The sequence below is a fragment of the Engraulis encrasicolus genome, chromosome 3, assembly GCF_034702125.1.
Source record: "Engraulis encrasicolus isolate BLACKSEA-1 chromosome 3, IST_EnEncr_1.0, whole genome shotgun sequence".
Lineage (NCBI taxonomy): Eukaryota > Metazoa > Chordata > Actinopteri > Clupeiformes > Engraulidae > Engraulis > Engraulis encrasicolus.
Genome location: NC_085859.1, coordinates 43,978,811 through 43,986,309, shown reverse-complemented (window position 1 = coordinate 43,986,309; position 7,499 = coordinate 43,978,811). Strand labels below are relative to the sequence as shown.

The 7,499-nt window shown below is 41.3% G+C and overlaps 1 protein-coding gene across 1 annotated transcript in view; it reads right to left on the bottom strand.

Moving 5' to 3' along the window:
- Positions 1 to 510, bottom strand: part of inpp5jb (inositol polyphosphate-5-phosphatase Jb) — a 65,980-nt gene extending 65,470 nt beyond the window's left edge. The window contains exon 1 of the mRNA XM_063195497.1: positions 1 to 510. This exon is cut by the window's left edge and continues 20 nt beyond it. The gene's annotated coding sequence lies outside the window, so the exon portion shown is untranslated.
- Between the last annotated feature and the right edge of the window lie 6,989 nt (positions 511 to 7,499).

Sequence of the window (7,499 nt, the reverse complement as noted above, 5' to 3'; positions counted from 1 at the left end):
TTGGTCTTTGACAGAATGGATGACAGGGAGGGCTACTCTGCTGAACCCTCGCTGAGCTCGGGGAGTAGTAGCCTAATGCGGTGCTTGCAGGTTAAATGCTTTCTTGCGAAGACAAAATAGAACAGCAACCACTGGAAAGTCCAATATTGTCTAAGCGACCCAGACACGACAAAAAGCGTGCTCGGTGACGGATGTGCTATTAACTAATCCATTTACAAGAAGAAATAAGAGCATGCTCCGTCGAACGTCAGCATCCCCTCTGCGCGCTAGAATGTCAACGTCTGGGCAGGTGGCTGTCAAAACGAGGGCTCGCGAAGTGACGTTACGAGCGCTAACAGTTTCATTTCATAAGGTCAATACTGGCAGCGTCTGTCTTCTGTCGCTCCGCGGGTCCTCTGCTACTATCTCACACGAGCACTGTCCACCGAGCTCACTGACAGTAGCCGTGTGCTCACTACTCCACACCGAGAGCCCGTGAGGCGGTAGAGAGCTCGCTCGTGAGGCGGTCGCAAAGCCTTCCTGTCTCCGCCAGGGAAAGATGTTATCAGCCGAGATGTTCCGCCTGCTCCGAGAGTGTTTAGTCACGTGGTGAAAACCTTGACCTGTGGGTTCAGCTTTAGCCACGGAATGTTTCCATTGGATAGCCTTGTCTTGAATGATTTCAGTGATATAGAAGGCACAGTCAGAGATTAGTCAGACACTTGTTTTAAAGAGCAAAAAGACTAGCTAGGATACTTTATCCATACCATATTAAGATTGCGCATGCGCTATAACATGGTTATTATTTGTATGCATTTACGCACGGTATGCTTGCTTAAATTATTGGGTTATTTATTGTTTTGTACATTTCTGTGGTTTTATTTCATTTTATTAATCGAGAAGAAGGGATATAATATAAGCAGATAAGTATATCTATCCACTGAGTGCCTTGGAATTGGAAGTCATTATTCTAGGCTGCGTGCGTAAAGATGCTCCCATGTGTGTTTGGTCAGTAGGCTATACAACGCCAAGGGCCATAGTAAACAGCACATTTTCCAGTTGTTGAAGTAAAAACGTGGGGATCGACTTGTTATCCATTACAGGGTTGTACTTTTTGCACCGTTTCGATGATGCGCCCGTGTCCCAGTCCTACTGTCATTGGCATTCAATCCTGCTGGCAGCACTGTCACGCGTGCCAGAGTGTTTAGTGGCGTTTGTGCTGTGTGTGTGTGAGGTTATGTAATATGCGCGAGGAGGCAGTGGTCGGTCGCAGTGGACCAGCAAGAATCTACTAGAGGCGCCGTTTCCACCCCACTGACTTTAGAACGCAACGCACGAGAATAATGAGTGGTTTGAGGGACCGTTAGTTACACAGTGTAAACAATTTTTAGCAGCAGCACTCGACGCATGATCACCCGTGACTCTCACTGTCAGTCTTCAAGGTCACCTCCAAACAGACTGCGTCGACTCATTGGCTACTACCTGTAGGAGTACATTACCTGGTTACACTGTGGGTGTCTCACAAAAATAAACCGTTATTGGGCGCTTACCAATAGGCCTAACCTTTGTCAGTGTTAATTCAACACTTAGAGAGCACTGTGGGTCTGGGACCGAAATTCATTCTAGAAGATGCTAAAGTCGACTCTACGTGTTGAATTAACACTGCATGTCAGTCTCACTGTGTAGAGATGTGAACACTGAAATAGTCAGTATCGCCTACTAATAGAACAGCACACTTACAGTCAGGGACAAATTGTAACTCCACAGGCCCCAGGAACAGACAAGAAGAAAGCCCTCCTTGACTCCTGGGCCCCGGTAGGCCCATGCCATAAACCATCCTTGCTTACTGTATAGGCTAGTTGAACACAGGGGCTTCACTGAACTATTGGTATTTTTCAATGATGGATTGTGGTGTGTGCTCCTCAGGCATGGGGGAAATTGTGGTTATTTACGGAGCATTAATAATGCAGGGAAGAGAAGTGATGCTGGGAAACATTACCATTTCCCCATGCAGATGTGGAGAGCGTTCAAGACATGACATAACAGAGACACATGGACATCACCACATATAAAATGTAATTGACATTTAACAATATATTGACAATATATTTCCAGACAGTCTTTCCAGGGGTAGAGGTTACTAGCAACACAACACTGTCCTGTATTCTCTGATTAAGCCTGGCTCATGGTGCATGGTGTCTGACTGAGTTGATTTAGATGGAAAAGTGTCTATTCTGAGTACAGTGATGTATACTTTTATTAAGATCACCAATGCGACTACAATAGTCCAAAAATGATTATGTGCAAATGGTCATGTTTGCCTAATGTCTCTCTCTCTCTCTCTGACACACACACACACACACACACACACACACACACACACACACACACACACACACACACACACACACACACACACATGGGTGCACGCTTGCACACGCACACACACTCAAAATATTTAATTGTGCATAGATTTGGAAAAAAAGGGAAAAGATATTCCATAACAAAAAAAATCAGATTCGTCTTGATAAGATGGTCCTGTGGTATAGATATAACATTATTTTACATTACATTGCATTTGGCAGACGCTTTTTTTTTTTTTAAAAGAACTAAAACGACTTAAAATCGAGGACATAACACAGCCAACATCACTAGCAGATACGAAGTGCACAGGAAATATACAGAACAACAAGTGCAAATGCTACGTAGGGTTAGGTTTGGTTGTTTTGTTTTTGAAAGTACATTAGCACAGGGTTAACACGCACATTAGGGCTGCACAATTAATCGAAAAATAATCAAAATCGTGATAAAATAGTGAAATCGAACTCGTGATTTTAATCGTGGCAATAGTGACCTACTTTTGAGAGCGTCCTTGAAGCCAGAACATACTGACAGGCTGGTGTTTCTGGCCAGAAATCTGTCCACTTAAGTTTCATGCTATTGCCTTTACATAATTATTACAATTCATTTTATTTTGCTCATCCCGTATGTAATTCATTCTTTGTTATATTTCATTTTGTTATAATTTTCAAAAAAATCTGCAAAAATCAATAATCGTGATTAATAATCGTGATTATGATCAGGGCTTTGAACCAATATTTTTTTCCAAACGTTCCGTTCCGAACAGAAACGGAATTATAACGTTTCCGGTTATGGGTTCCACCAATAAATTGACGTTCCCGAACCGGTTAGAACAAAAAAATATTGTTCCCGGAACGGTTAATTTCGTTCCTGTCAGCTGATTACTCCCCATAGGCCTAACTGACGTTAATTATCCGAGAAAGACGGAAGTACAAGTGAGTCAGCCTACATTCCAAACTGTTTATTCAAGCGGATGAAAAGAATATCCTCCAGAATTTTGTCATTCAGGGACGACCTAAGCGGAGAAGCGGAGAATAAACCTCAATGATGAAAATGCGCGCTCCACGCTGACTTGGGTCACAAGGAGTGCTATGATGGACATTGTGAGTTTGTGCATATTTGAAGCGGCCATGGATGCCCAATAACACCGAACATTCTCGGTGCGCTTTACATGCGCTTCTCTGCAATGTCTTACAATGATGCAATGGAAACTCTGCCCTTTTGTATGACAGTGGTTTCTCTAAGATGTGGAGTGGAGACTTTGTAATCCACAGCTCTTGCTCCATTCAGTCAGAGAATGTCTGATGTCACACAGGACATGAACCTCAGCCGTCATGGTAACGTGTGCAGGAAAATAACTACTCTTTTTTTTTGTTTGAGGAACGGTATTAACCGATATTAACCGGTTACCATTATTTTTAGATAAGTGTTCCCGTTCCAGAACATAAAAAATAATAACGTTTCAGGTTTCGTTTCTGTTCCCTGTAAAATACAAAAAGTTTTCGTTTTCGTTCCTTGAACCAGTTCAAAGCCCTGATTATGATTTTGACCAAAATAATCGTGATTATGATTTTTTTCCATAATCACGCAGCCCTAACGCACATACACATCATGCCAATGAGTGTGGTCGTGGACTGGGTAGTAGATAGTCCTGAAAGAGCAGAGTCTTTGGCAGAGTCATTGCTTGCTTCTTGAAGCCTGAAAGAGGCCTAGTTTTGCTGCCTTTGCGAGACCGTTCCAAGGATAGAGAACAGTCTTGACTGGGAACGCTTTTTTTTTAGATAGGCCAAAGTTTTGAGCCATGTGACATAAGACATCAAAGTGCAAGACTGGACAACAGAAGACGTAGTAAGAACACATAGTAAAAAAGAGTGTTTTTTTAATGTTGTGCGTGTATTTACATAGTCCTAGTGTAACATTCTGACATAGTAGTAATAACTTTCAAAAGCCCACCTAGGAAACTCCACAGCACATAGCATTCACAACAAAATTACATTTATGCATTTATCGCATGGCGCCCCAAGGGAGCAGTGCGCTGGGAGCAGTGGGGGGCACCTAAGTCATGGAGACACTCTGGGTACCAACCTAGTGTATTGGGAATCGAACAGTCAACCTACAAGTAGGCTATGACACCCTTATAATGAGAGAAGGTCGCACCTCAATGATAATTTGCATCAATTATTTCATCACATCAAGCATATTGGAGATCAGTAAAACATAGTCAAGCATGGCAAAAAAGAGGAGGAAGGCAGAACGCTGAAATGCGTCTGTGTACTCCACCCCGGATCTACAGCCACTCAAGCACTAAAGTGCAGAGCAGTTCAGAGCCACTAGAGGGGGCAGTAGCCCTTAAATAAATGTTTGCTTTCGGATATGATCAAAACACAAATAATAGGAGGAACCGTGCAGTGCAGAAAAGACAGGGGCCAGACCACTTGGACAGCAAGAACAAGCACTACAGAGGAATTAGGCTACGCTACAATGGCATTTAATTCAGGATTAACTCAATTTAATTCTAAATAAAACTTAATTCCGCCTTGAAAACATGTAGACACTACACAATTCAGAATTAAATGAAAGTCAATGCAAACTCGATGGAACTATTTAATTCTAAATTATTAATCATGTAAATGGTGTGTCATAACATTGCTGCTGTAAACACTGGTAAGGGGCACATATCAAAAAGCAGGATTATCTTCCACTGGCCAGAGGTGAATTTCTCGAAACCATATCGTTGCTGACTACGTTAGTTACTTTGTTGTTTGAAATTCAATTTCCCATTGGTTAGCAACTACGCTTTCGAGAAAAGCACCCCTGGTGTATGCAGGTAAGATAAAGGTGTGTATTCTGCATATGGTTGAATGTTTAGTCATATTTTGACAACATGCAGGGTCCATTGGTCATTCCACAAGTCATGTCTCAGACACTTGTCCTCCAAATATTAATAAGGCCTATATTAAGCTATAAAAGGGAAAATATAATTCAAAAGGGCCTCGCTGTTCATGGACCACTGAAATACTTGGAAGTCTAGAGTAAGGTTGAAAAGTTGATGGGGTGGGTGGGTTTGCATGCCCATGGGGACCCAGGTTCGAGTCTGATAAGGGTCATGTCCCAACCCTGCCCCATCTCTCTCCCCACTCAATTCTTGTCATAATGGCGAAGTTAACATAACGATTTTAGTTTTGAATCAATAATTTAGAATTAAATAGCTCCGTCAAGTTTACTTTGATCTTTCATTTAATTTCGAATTGTGAAGTGTTTACATTACGTTTTTAAAGCAGAATTAAAGTGAGTTAATTCTGAATTAAATGTCTCATGTAAAAGTAGCGATTCTCCACTTTCCAATCAATAAAGGCACAAAAGCACAAGTCTGAGTAAAAGTCACAAGTAATTTCTAATATTGCCAAGTCAAGCCTCGTCATCAATTTGTGACTCAAGTCTGACTCAAGTCCAAGTCACAAGTCACAAGTCCACATCTTAGGCTACCCCATCCTGATAATCATGGAAGGAGCTTATATGGTGAGGCCAGGATTTCACTTCCAAGGACTAGCCATTCAGAGACAGCATCTGTGTATGTCACTGTCTGTGACCAACACATCATTCTCTCACCTGGCTGTCAAACTCCACAGAGATGCAGGAACGGCCGGTTGGAGAGCTACATGTGTAAAAGTACAGTAAAGTATTTTGCTGGGCTTCTTTCGTGTTGTTCCAGCTCAGGTTGGTTGTACCTTGCATGATGCCATGGAATTCATGTCTGTCGGTCTTACCATCACTGTCCCTTTTAAGAGGCTGTAGGGGAGGAGGATGTTTCCTGAAGTCCACTATTGTTTCAACATCTTGTCTGTGTTGAGGATGAGTCAGTCAATGATGTTATGTGCAACAGAAAATATTAGGGGTGTAACGATATCGAACCGAACCGACGTACCGTACCGAAAAGACCTGTACCGAATCGAATAGTGCTGTACCGAAAGGTTGAGTGAAGGGCTACTCTGTTCATGTTTTTGCATTATGCTGCAACTACAAACCCCAACTCCGATGAAGTTGGGACGTTTGGTAAACAGTGAATAAAATCAAAATGCTATCATTTTCAAAACATTCAATCTATTCATTAGATGGAGAATAGTGAAAAGACAACATATTAAGTGTTAAAACCGAGAAAAAATATTGTTTTGGGGGACATATGTACTCATTTCTAATTTGATAAATCCAACGCGTCTCAAAAGAGTTGGGACGGGGATCAGTGAAATTTAGTAAACATCCAAATAAGATAAAACAACAAAGAAGAACATTTCAAAATGAATTGTACTGACGGACAATATAGGTGTCCAGGTATAAGATCATCACAGAGAGGCTGAGTCACTCAGAATTAAAGATGCAAAGGGAATAATTACCACAGTTATTACATACATTTTTGAATTCCCTTTGATTTACCACGATTGAGTGTATATAAGACATATTTTTGTTAATAAAATCATTGTATAGGTTCATGACATCATGAAATATATATTGACTGTAGTCTCACTCTAGCACTCCAGGAATTAGAGCTATTGAAAATTGATCATATTAAGAATGCTTAATGCATGAAAATGATACAGGGGTGTAATATTCTCCTAAGCACCTGAGCTCACTTGAAATAGACTCAGAAGACATGGGAAACTGTCCTTTGCTTACAGAAGTCAGCAGAAGTTGTAGAAGTCCATTCTTTTTGACAATAATAGAGCATTGCACATCCTGTGCTACAGTGAAAATGGACCATCCAACTTGTGTTAGTGCTAGCTTCAAAAGTCAGCCTCCATGATGGCATGCGGGTGCAGTAGTGCATTGGTTAAGATGTTCTCACTCATCTGTAGAGTTAAATACAGTGCTGAATGGTATAAATGGGTTTTAAACAGCATGAAAAGCCACTCATGCATTATATTTTGAAGGGAGATCTTCGATTACTGCCACATGGTAAGGTCAAATTGCATTCTCTACTATGTTTTAACAGTTTGGCTCCATCATAAGGACCAGCAGGTGATAAAATGGTGGGTTTTTGGTCAAGACCTGTCACACTGTAAGCACTACAGAAAGGAAAACATTGCAAAACATGACAAGGAATACACCCACCATTTAAGCTGGTGAAATCATGTCCAAGATAGGAATTAACACTGTTTTTTATA